Below are 12,876 nucleotides of genomic sequence, written 5' to 3' on the forward strand. Positions count from 1 at the left end.
GCGATCTTTTTCACTTTCTACGCTCTCACACTTCAAACGAGTTTAATTCCTAAAAGGGAAATCCAGCGTTTGACAAAACAGACACTTACAAAACGCTTGCTGGCAGGAGAGTAAAGCACATTGTGGGAAACTGTCGAAGATAAGAGGCTTTTTAAGGCGTTTGCTTACAAAATAGTTTTCAGGGCAACGATCTTCTGAAATATTGACTTTGGATTTTCAGGGAGCAAAACATTTTCCCAAATCGCTCTCTTCCTGACCTGTGACCTGCATGACTCCTGATCAAATGAACACTAAACAAATGCATCAGTACAGACTTGTCCAATCAAATCAAAATATTTCTGTAGCACATTTCATACAACAGTGTAACCCAAAGCGCTTTATAAACCTGGTTAAAAAAACAGTTCAGGGTCATGAAGAAGAAACAGCAGAAAAAAGAACACAAACTTAATAAAGGGACACAAGAACAGAAGTAGTGTTTAAAGAGCAAAAATTATAAATATCTTTATCAAAGTATGGTTAAAAAAAACAACAAAAAATATAATGATAATAGCCATTACTCTTATTCTCACTTTTTACTCTTATGCTCACTTTTTATACTCTTATTCTCACTTTTTATGTTCAGCACTTGGAGTTGCAATTGATGTATGACTTGTGCTGTATAAATAAAGTTTAATTCATTCATTCATTCATAATAATATGATTATGAACCATGATAGATTTATATGATTATAGAACGGCTCAGAATAGAGCTACAAAGTGTTTTTTACAGACAGTTTAACAAAAAGGAAATAAAAGCCAATAAGCTAAACAACAGATTAAAGTCTTCTTGCATCAACGTGAAACTCAAATGTTATTTCACTCAATAATTCAGTGTAATTATCGCAATCATTGTTCTGCACATTTAAAGCCCCTCTTGTCCAATTCCTCAGCAGTCATTACACTTAATTAGAGTTCTTTCTGTGATTCATAAAACAGAATTGTTTTCCCCTCGCTCCCCGGCCGGTGGCGGCCTATCATCGGGCGCCCGCCTTTCCTCCCCCCCCCCCCCCCCCCCCCCTCCGAGCGCCCCGCCAGCCAATCGGCACGGCCCGTCCAGGTGGCGGCGGAGGAAGCGCTCCGGGGGGGTTACGGGTCGCCTTCGGGTGCCGATTCGGGATCAGCCCTCCCCCGGCCGCTCCGTCCCGACCTGAGAGGCGTGAAACTGATCCTGGAGCAGCTGGAGGCCGTCTGGAGCGCGGCGGCGCTCTGGAACTCGCTCTTCCAGTCTATAAAGCGGCTAACGAGCAGCTCAGCCCCGCCAGCCCGTCATTAGCCTGTCATGGCGGCCGTAAATCAGACCCACCGGCTCTCCTGTCATGGCGTCGTCACGGCCGCGGTAATTTTTGTCGAGGCTACAAATCTCGCCGGGCGGTTTCACCCGACAGGCCTTTGGCACGCCGGGGAAATACAGAAATACACTGATCATTTGCGGCAGTATTTTAAGGCGAATCGCGTGTCGTATAATCAGTAATCGCTCCGCAGGACAGCAAACGGCGATGCTGCTGCAGAGCCTCGTAAAGCAGACAGACACGCAGCGCTGGCCGGGCTCTGGGCTGCTGGAGTTTCCCTGCGCGGCTCCGGCGAAGCAGACAGCGGCGTGAGGGAGGAACAGCGGCTCCATTAGACCATCAATCACTTGACTTTTAATAAACTGATGAGTTTGCCTGGCAGTTATTTAGGTGGAGCATTCAACGTGTGTCAAATAAATGCCTTATGATAATGCATGGGTGTGAATCACAACTTTATAGATGTTCCATTCCTTTTTTTATATTGTTAGTGAGGCGCGATGTTCCCCTTCTCTGATTCTCCTGCAGATGCAACCGCTGCAGAAGTCGCACCTTTACTGCTGCTGCTGCAGGAGGAACTGTTCGAAAAATAAAGTTTTGCTCTCATTTTGACTGTAGGAAGGTAAAAGGAACGGTGTGACTAGTCAGTTGAGAGACAGTAGCTTTGTTTTACTGATTTGGCTCTGCTGTGAAACATTCAAGAAAGAGCCTGCAGTGTTAGAAAATGCATGAACTAAGACTCCTGCAGTGGCTCTCACTGTGTAGACTGGCTCCATTCAGTAGTTTGTTGTGTTTTTCTTCTTGGTGGATAACCGGCCAATCGTAGACGAGGTGACGTCACCTCCAGATATTTCCAGCAGCTACAGTGGAGTTTGATATGAGAAAATGTTTCAGGATGTAAAACATCAGCGGTAAACGTCAGGTTTTGGTGTCAGTCCCTCAGAATCAAAGAGCGAGGGCTTCTTTCTAGAGCCGCCATTTTGCACCGAGAGACGTTCAACAATCATACAGGGAGAAATCCATCGTAGAAGAGGAGAGAGACCAGTTTCTCCACCACAGGAGCAGGAGAGAGACCAGAAGCAGGTTGGGGTTTGAGGATGGGATGCCTCTCACTTTTTCTTAACTGGAAACTCTCTCACCACCTTCATGCGCTGACTGCAATAAGGTCAGCCACGCTCTCTGAGGGGTTGTTGAAAGGCATTCTGGGAAATGTAGGAAATCACCAACTGAAGTAGAAGTGGAAGAAGCAGGCACTTCATCACTAAATAACTTGTGGAACTTCACAGATTGATGAGATCTAACAGTGGAAGAGGATCTGAGGGGATTTTTCCTTTAATGGTTTATGGGAAGTTAGCAGATTAACAGCTGGAACAACGCTCGTTAAAACCTTCTCTTGTCATGCGAGGGCCCAGTTTGGGTCTCGAGCCACGCTTTAAGAAACCGGATCAGCGGGCCTGAAGCCAGTCCAGATGTTTTGTGGATCCGTGAGCTTCAGATGGTAGTGTGTGTGTGTGTGTGTGTGTGTGTGTGTGTGTGTGTGTGAAGGTGAGGAGAGAGTGGAGGAATACAGGATGTGTGGAATTCCCCTCCGTCAAGCCCCGACACTGCCAGCTTCTGCTGCTGCCCACCCTGTCTTTGTTCACACACACACACACACACACACACACACACACACACACACACACGCCATCTTCCAGTATACCACATTCTCACTTTCCCTGCATCAGAGCTACTTTTGATGTGAACACACACTCGATCACGCGTGCGTAGGTATGCAAATACCACACGTAAATGCACATACATACACACACACACACACACACACACACACAGAGTGAAGCTACTTAAGTATTTTGTAATGTAATATCTGGATATTATATATTTATTTGCTTTGTAGTAATAGTTGTACTAATAATAGTAGTGGTATTAATATTATTATTATTAGTCGTAGTAATAGTGTTACTACTAATAGTGGTGGTGGTAGTTGTAGTAGTATGAATAGTACTAGTAGTATTGGTGCAGTAGGATCAGTAGTAGCAGTAGTAGTAGTACTTATAGTAGTAGTACTACTAGTACTAGTTTTGTTTGGTAGAAGACAGGAAAACTACAGCAGAAAATCCACCTGAAATCAGAATTCACATACAAGACAGTTCAGTCTGAGTTAGTGAACAAAACTAAATCTGTGATGTCATCGACATCAGCTGACCTGTCCAGGAGTTTTTAGTTTCATGAGTTTTCAGTTTGGTTCATAAATCCTGACTAAACTGTCCAACATCATTATAATAATTGAGAGGGAAAGCAGCGGAGTGGTGCAGGCAGCGCGGGGAACGACAGGGTTTGATGTTAATTGCTTATATTTGCAGCAATTAACTTGATTTGGTTGATTAGGGGCTCGATAACGAGAAGCAGGCAGGAAGGCGGGCCTAATTTGTCTCCTTTTTATAAATACTTTCATTAACGTTACGCTCTTATTAAAGCTGCTGACCCGTTTTGATTCAGCAGGCACACACACACACACACACACACACACACACACACAGATTCCACCTACAGAGCTTATTTAATGTAATCACAGAGGTGATGGATAATTGACACTAATTGCAGCACAGTTTAGACAAATTTTAATGAAATATTGGCTGCTATTTGATTGGAGGGCCATAACTGTAACAAGTAAGTGTAAAACAAACTTCAACTTACTGTTAACTACTAAAATTAAAAATAGAAACTATCAACTTATAGAATATGCAAGATGAGAGCGGAGCTTCATGACGCTCCCAATCAAACATGGAGGACGGAGCTGCGAGCGAGCAAGCGGCTGAAAAGCCTCTGTCTCAGGCCAGAGAAGTAGATTTATTCTTCCAGTTTTCAGTTCAGTTCAGTTTTCTGTTCTGTGCTCTGATCAGCTCACTGCTCTACATGTCAAACTGTGACTTCATTACTTAAGTCCATTACAGGCCACCGTCTTCATCTCAGGAGTTTTACATGACTTTACTTAAACACAGTGACGAGAGAAAGGCTCATATATATATTGACACACACACACACACGCACACACACACACACACACACACACACACACACAGCAGCACAACAGACTGGGTGCTGTGTGTCATGTTCAGTCTGAGGAACAGCAGAAACCAGTCAGACTCCGGCGGCAGACGAGTCGACAGTTAACGAACATTAATTACATCCATCTATCAGTCAGCAGGGAGGAGACACACTGAGCATGTCGGCTCACCAGGCAGCTGGGGAGGCAGCAAGAATCTCATTGGTTGAGTTAAACCTCAGTGGGCGGAGCCAAAGAACCACAGTTAGCTAACTGGCAAACTTGAATGGCAAAGAAGGAACTCTTGCCAAAACATGAACAAAAATATCAATGGCAATGACTTGTTTTTTCATTCATTCATGATGATGAAGCTCAGCAGCTAACTAGCTTACCTAGCTAGCTATAGGCTAGTATGGCTAGTTTGAACTTGAAGCTCAGCTAGCTAACTAGCTAACCTAGATAACTTAGTATGATAGATTGTGTTTTTTCAGTTAGCAGCAGTGCTAGGCTTCATAATATTAGCTTCCTCCTCTCTCACCTCTTGTCTTTTTCACTGAGCTTCAGTCTGATGTTACTGAGACAGAAAAACTGTGGTTCTGTGGCTCCGCCCACTGAGGTTCAACTCAACCAATCAGATTATTGCTGCCTCCGAGAAATGTTTAATTAAAACTCCAATCTGCATGAAGATGTGCTGTGGAGTGAATGTAAACACTGTCACATTTGCTAAATTTATGTTTTGATAAATGTTGAGTGTTAGCCTTCACTCTTAAAGTCGAGATGAAATGAAAAATGCCTTTTTAACCCTTTTAGATCACATCCCCGGTCATACTGTGAACCTATTTAACAATATATGCCAAAAAAAATACAAAAAATCAATTTCTTTGTGTTCTTATATCAAAATTCAATCATGTTTTCTTCCTGTAAAACAAAATATGCCGTGTGCTTACGTAAGCATGCCTCAAACAATTTCAACCAATAATATCATGACATCCACCCATCAATCAATCTTCAACTTTTAGCGCACAGAGCTAAGATTCATTAGTTAGCTAGCTAGCAGCAGCATGGTACTCCGGTGTGTCTTCGGGTGTTATGACACGCCCACTTTTCAACGTTCAAATCAAATTCCTCCCAACGTTACGTCCCGCCTGTCTTTCCTGTTTCACTCGGAAATACGTCACGATACGGAAGTTAGATACTCTCGAAATGCCGTTTCATCTCGACTTTAACAGCAGTTAAGAGTTTTTGCTCAACAGCAGAACCCTTCATGGTTCTGTGAAGAACCCTTTAAGAACCCTTCTCTGTAACTCCACGCTCAAATCCATTCACATCACACTTGTTTGGTGCTGTGAAGAACCAAGAATGCACGAAATGTTCCAGTATTAAAAGAACTTTTTAAGAACCGCAGTGGATTCTTTATTCTGATTTCCCAGTTATTGTTGTTGTTGTTTTTATTTAGTTATGTTTTACTTTAACGGTAACAACAAATGAAATGAACTAGTGAATATAACAAAACCAGTGCAGCAAATGAAAAGCAGTATTGCACTATTCACCCATTTGCTTGTATATCACACTCTGCTAGTTTTGACTTGTTTGAAGATGAGGAAGTAAGAGAATAATATCCAAACGTCTATTTTGATCCCAGCTGTCACTGCTATCTCTGCATGGACTTTATAAATAATGTATTAAATCATATTCAGCAACTAATATCTGAAATTGTATCCGATTTGGAGTTCCTTGACATTTGTAAACCCCTGTCCTGCATCATACAGTTGAATAAAATATGTGTGATATACAATAAATGCACAAAATATTAGGCTTTGTAAAAGCTGTCAACTGTCTGATGGTTTAAAATCCTTTGCTCTACCTGTCTGCTCCTCTTTATTTACATCTCCCTTTAATGATTCAAGCGGATCCAATAAGTGAAATCAATAATAATCAATAAGAACCATTCATCCGGAGTCACCTAGTCAGTCATGTTGATGTGGAAAGCAGGTTGGTCTAATGTTTTCTGCACTCAGGAAAATGAAAGATGTGAAATAATTGAGTCAGTAGAGTTGGAAGTGAAGGCAGAATCACATGAGGAGAGAGAAATCTTGGAGTTTCTGCCGGTCGCTCGGTGTGAAAAGCGAACATGTTGTGCACCTACATGCATCCCACCATCTGTTATTTCATTTGTGCCTCTGAATGTGAATAATGAAAAATTTCCATGGCAACAACAGCGAGGCAGGTAGCAGCAGCTAAAGAGAGAGGAAAAATCACTATAATATTCCCATAGGGACTCATAGGTGTTCAGTTGTGAGTTTATTGTGACCTTATTATACTTTATTTTATCTCTTATGGTATTTCTATAGTATCAGTATAATACTCCCATAATAACTGGATAAAGCACCTGAAATTTTAATTCTTCTTCTTTCTTTCTTTTCAATTATTTCTCCCACCCCTAATGAAAAATCACTATAATCACAATAATGTCACAATAATGGCAAAATGTCATTTTGTTGCTCTATAGTCAATACAGAGTTCTTATAATATTCCTATAATATTCCTATAGGGACTGGAGGTGTTCAGTAGTGAGTTTATTGTGACCTTATTATACTTTATGGTATTTTATTTCTTATGATAGGCCATATCAGTATAATACTTCTATAATATTCCTATATGGACTGAAATTTCGATTACAGATTAACTCTTTCTCTTTCTCTCACCCCTAATGAAAAATCAGTATAATTACAATAATATTCCCAAAATGTAATTTTGTGGCTCTATAGTCAATACAGTATTCCTATAATATCCCTATAATATTCCTGTAATATTCCTATAAGGAGTTGTGGTGCTCAGTAGTGAGTTTTTAGTGACTTTATCATTGTTTATGGTATCTCCTATATAGGGTTTTCTGTGGTATAATTATTTGACCGTAGCTGCATGATATTTTAAAGTTCATAATATCCTTCTAAAATATATTGTAGGATTACTAAAGTATTTTTTTTCAGCTGATAATCAATATTGGGTGTTTGGTAGAAAGGGCCTGCAGCAGCTGATAATGTAAAACTGTCAGATTATGTAATAACTTGTCAAAATGTCATGAAAACTTCACTTTAAACGGGTTGAAAATGTAATAAAAGTAATAACATTAATAACATCTATTACTTCATATGGGGCGTTGTGTCAAATATGTGCCGAGTTATATTTGGCATTACAGCCCAAACACAACACGATTTCGCCATGATCGCTAATGTTTTAATCAATATTATCATTACATCATCAGATAGAAATGTAATAATGTTATGAAAGTTATGGCATGAACAGGTTTTATTCCTTTTTTCCATCCATTTAGAGGAACATTTTTATTCCATTTTGACAGCAGATACATTGTCAGCTGCTGCAGGGCTGAAACCTAAAGGTAGGGGATGAGGTGTGTGTGTGTGTGTGTGTGTGTGTGTGTGTGTGTGTGTGTGTGTCCTGTACGGCCTGAGTGCGGATGCGGAGCTGCAGTAAACAGTAAACAGGTTAATGAAGCTAAACTCCGCCCGCCTGCAGCTCGCGGCGCTCTGCTCTTCTCTTCCATCTCTCCTCACAGTTTACGCGCAGATCAGCCGATAATGAGGCGGCCTATTGTAAAAAGGTGAGGAGGAGACGCGGCTCCTCGCGGCTCCTCGCGGCTCCCCGCACCTCCCCGCACCTCCCTGCACCTCCCCGCACCTCCCGGCGGCTCGGGGCCCGCTGCATTAGCAGGTGTAAATCACCAGGCAGAGAGGTGACACGAATTCATTTTCCAACCGGCGGAGGAGAAGAGAATCCCGTCAGACACAAACCAGCAGACAGCCGCTTCTCTTCCTCTACACCCCCCCCAAAAAAACATCACATTGACCTTTAACCCCCTCAGGTTCAGGTTCAGGGTTCTTGCTAAAATGTCAGAATATTAGAAAGAATCAATATTTTCTATAGACTTCATTTTCAAACCTAAAAAGGTGAGGTGCAGGGAGGTGCGGGGAGGTGCGGGGAGCCGCGAGGAGCCGCGAGGAGCCGCGTCTCCTCCTCACCTTTTTACAATAGGCCGCCTCATTATGAGCCTTTCAAAAAGCAGATGATTGAGACCTTTGAGACCTTTCAGTGTCGTTTTCATTGCCTCACCTTATACATACACACACACACACACACACACACACACACACACACACACACACAGGTGGAAGAAATGGATTAAAGCATGTTGAATTTTAAATATCAGAACCAACCCAAAAGCAGCCAGAACAGTTTCTTGTCAAATAAATTAGGAGGAATTATGAACTAAAGCTGGAAACTGGATCACAGGGGAGAAACTGAAGTGCTGAATAAATCAAAATAAATAAATCAAAGACTGAATTTGAAGGAACTGACCAGACCATTATAATATCTGTAGTTTATGTAGGCTACTTTTTTTTCTTTATACTTGCTATAGAAGTCCATTCGTTCCATCACTGCTGCAGATCCACATGTTATTTTTCAGATTAAACTTTGATTTAATTGGTTTTAACATCAACAATTTAACATCAGATTGGATAGAAATCATAAGAACTGGAGGAAACTGAGGATATGAAACATAACGCGACTGACAATTCTAATAGTATGATAGTATTATTATTAGCCTATTTCCCCTGAATTTCCCCAAGGGGATTAATAAAGTGTTATTTTATCTTATCTATTGTAGTTTATTCCTGTTGGGACTTACATTGTGTCTGTGATGCTTTATGGTCAATTTGATCTCCTATGGTATCACTATAATATTCTTATAGTATTCCTATGATCATTCAATTACAGGAGAGCACATTGAGAAATACAGCTGATAAAGTTAACGTTACAGAGTCACACCGGCGGCGGAGGTCGGGAAAGTTGTTCACTCTCTTTCTCTCTCTGCTTTATTAACATGATGATTGATCAGCAGTGTTGTCAAATCAATCAATAAAGTAATGACATAAATAAATAATAGGCCTGGCCAATATAAGGCTATTTAATAAAAAAAACAAAAAACGTGTGTGTTTCTTGTCGGCACGCCAAAGATGATTCATAGGCCTACAATATATTATCTAAACTCACACACCCACACAACTTTTATCCCGCATTGTTTCTTGATTTAAATAAGTGTTGTACTTTTCTGTTTTTCTGCACTCTGCATCTACATTTTTATATTTTAACAGTAAATCTGTTAAAAATAGAAATCTGTCAGTGATCATTCTGCTGTGAATGTTATTTCTCTCACCGTGGAGAAACATTTGAACATTTGAACAGTTAACTGGCAGCAGAGAGTCGCTCTGTCGTTAATTGAATTTTGATTTCTATAACTTATTTTTTTCGCTGCAGCTCTGCTCTCTGCTGATGGAATCAATCAATACAGTCCAAATTATTTTATTTCACTTTATTTAATCTCGACTCGTTTACCCGAAATTAGGTTTGAAAATGAAGGCATATGGTAAACTGCTCTAGAAAATATAAATTCTTTCTAATATTCTGACATTTCAACCTACAGATAAATAATAACTTAATAGCCTACTAATAATCTTGATCGGCTGTTTAACTCCACAGCGCGCGGCAAAGCCTGTTTCTATTTTCAGAAACAATCTGCATGTTTTCCGAGGCTGGGTCTCATTTTGACTCACCTTTTCTTTGTGTTATTGAAAAATAAAATGAGAAAAATATTCTCAAGTTTAACAAAAACTCTCGTTTTCCCTCTCTCTCTATATATTATATTAGTTCTTATTATATAATATTGTCAGGTTATATTTCATTTGAAAGACTTCGGGTCTTCTTCGGGTCCCAAAATCTCCAAATTCATATGAAATCAAATTAAAATTAGTAAATAAAATAAAATAAAACTAAATCAAATTAATATATTCTTTCATATCATGTTATAAATTAGGCTACACCAAATTTCTATTCTATTCTATACTATTCTATTCTATTCTATTCTATTCTATTCTATCCTGTACAGTCTTCTGCAGCTTCTCTTTGTCTTTCTTTGACCCCAAATCATCAAATTCACTTGCAACAAACTGTGAGGAAAACCATTTTTATTTTCATTTTTCCAAATAAAAACACAGCAGGAAGTACAAAGATCGTCTCTGAAGTGAAGTGTAACGCAGTGCAGTAAATCCTAACCGATGAAAAAATAGATTTCACTAAGAAGTGCTACATAAGAAGATGACTCTTTTCTTTCCAGGAGTGTCTGCTGAAAATAAAATTTCACTGAGGTAATTCTAGATATTTTTTTTTTCTCTTGTCGTTCATCCAGAAACTGAATTAGAAAAGAACAGATGAAGGAATAATAAAGTGTGAAAAAGGCAGAACAAACAAACAAACAGACAGAAAAACAGCTGATTAACTCCAAATGAAGGACAAACAGTGAACACATTATATACATATCAGATGCATAGAATACTTTTTTTTAAAAATCCATTTACATAAATACCTACATTTTCCAAAAAAAAGCCAAAAACTACCAGCAGAGAGTTCAGACTGAAGCTGAGTGGAGAGAGAGAGAGAGAGAGAGAGAAAGAGAGAGAGAGAGCGAGAGAGAGGGAGAGAGAGAGAGAGAGAGAGAGAGAGAGAGAGCGACTTATTGTTGTTTTTTAAAGGAAATCTGATTTGGTGTTTCTGACAGGAAAATGTGCATATTCAGCATGAACTTCCTCTGCCGCAGTGCCGCTGAGCAACACACACACACACACACACACACACAGAGTCTGACACACACACACACACACACACACACACACACACAGACAGACAGACAGACAGACTGCTGCAGTGCATCAGGAAATTTTGCCCAAAAATGTTCTTTGTCAAACGAATTTCCCCCAATGAAAAACCAGGTAATCCTTTAAACTACAGGCCATTAATTACATAGTAATAACTGGAAATAACTAACTAATTTCCAAGTAAAATAGGTGTAATAATTCTTTATAACATTAGAATAACTGTTAATTACTGTGGAGTTACTACAGATTATGTTTGTATTATGTGAATATTGTACATTGTCAGTATTGGTATGTCTTTTCTAAAATATATAATGTATTATTGTATGTATTCTGCATTATAAACAAATCAAAACCTAATGAAAGAACATTGATATGCTTTAACAAGTTATTACATCTATGTTACTTGGATATTACTTAATTTCCAGTTATTACTGCGTAATTAACAGCCTCTAATTAAAAGAGTTACCAACAATCACTAAAGTAATCCTATAATATTCCTATAGTAATTTATAGTGTATCTGTGGTATTCAATAGTGAGTTTATCATATCAGTTTATCATACCTAATGGTATTTTCAATCCCTTACTATAATACTCCTATGGGGCTTCAGTGAGTTTGTAGTAACTGTATAGTAACTCCTATAGTATCACTATGATATTCCTATAATATTCATAGTATAGGGATTCATGGTGCTCAATAGTGAGTTTATAGTGACTTTATTGTACCTTATGGTACAAGGTTTAAGGTCTATGGTGTTCGAATATTCTTGTAATTTTGCTTTTAATTTCTAAAATGTATTATAGGATTACAACAGTAGTTTTTCATATGGGGGTTAGTGTGTTTACTTCATCAAAGTTCAGCTTCACAAACTCATCAGACTTTCAGATGTGAGTTTCCTGATGGCAGAAGGTTCATCATCCACTAACCAGTCCAACCACTCCCAAACCTGGATCTCCAGCCAGGGGCCCCAAAACACCCGAGGAACCCCAAAACCCCCGGGTCAGCATGTAGATGAATTTGTAATTCAATTGCAAATTTACATACAATCTCATCTCTCTTTGAAAGTTGTACACTGAGCGAGTTTTAGCCCTGAGGAGTCCTGATGAGATTCACCAGCTAAACTTCAGTCCACTGGTATAAACTGACTAAACCTCTAGAGACAAAGTGGAGCAGCAACTGATGACTAAAATATTATTATTATTATTATTATTTGGTGAATGTGATAAATTATTAGACATAGGTGACCAAACTATGAGCTGAGAGGGAAAACTGGTCCTGATTTTACTGATTTGAGTTCTTTACATTTGGCTTCCACAGATTTCTGCTCGATCTTCTCTCTGCACTATAATCATAACAACTACAAGATTAAATTTGGACTCACTTCAGCTAATGTTTTGCCGGTGCCACACCTTGCCATGGTGATTTGACGCCCGGGGATTTGCCTAACCTATCTGATGTGGTTGGTAATTGACATGTCAGATACATACTGTGCAGTACAGGACAGAACAGTGTGGGGCTGGACGCTGACGGATGGCAGAGCAGCAGCAGAGTCGCTGTTCCTTGTACAACTTTCCTTGATAACTATCAGAGCAGACTTTGAACGCAACAGGAGGAAACACAAACTGAATTTGGTGAAATGAGCACGAACTCTGAAACACAGCCTCCATGTTTCTGACAGGAGTAAAGTTCAGATCAGGTTCCTCCACCAGTAACGGATTATGGTCCAAGAGCAGGAACTGGACTGGACGCTTCAGTTCAGCAGCTGAAACAGTTTG

Source organism: Centroberyx gerrardi, chromosome 16 (assembly GCF_048128805.1).
Source record: "Centroberyx gerrardi isolate f3 chromosome 16, fCenGer3.hap1.cur.20231027, whole genome shotgun sequence".
Taxonomy (NCBI): Eukaryota; Metazoa; Chordata; class Actinopteri; order Beryciformes; family Berycidae; genus Centroberyx; species Centroberyx gerrardi.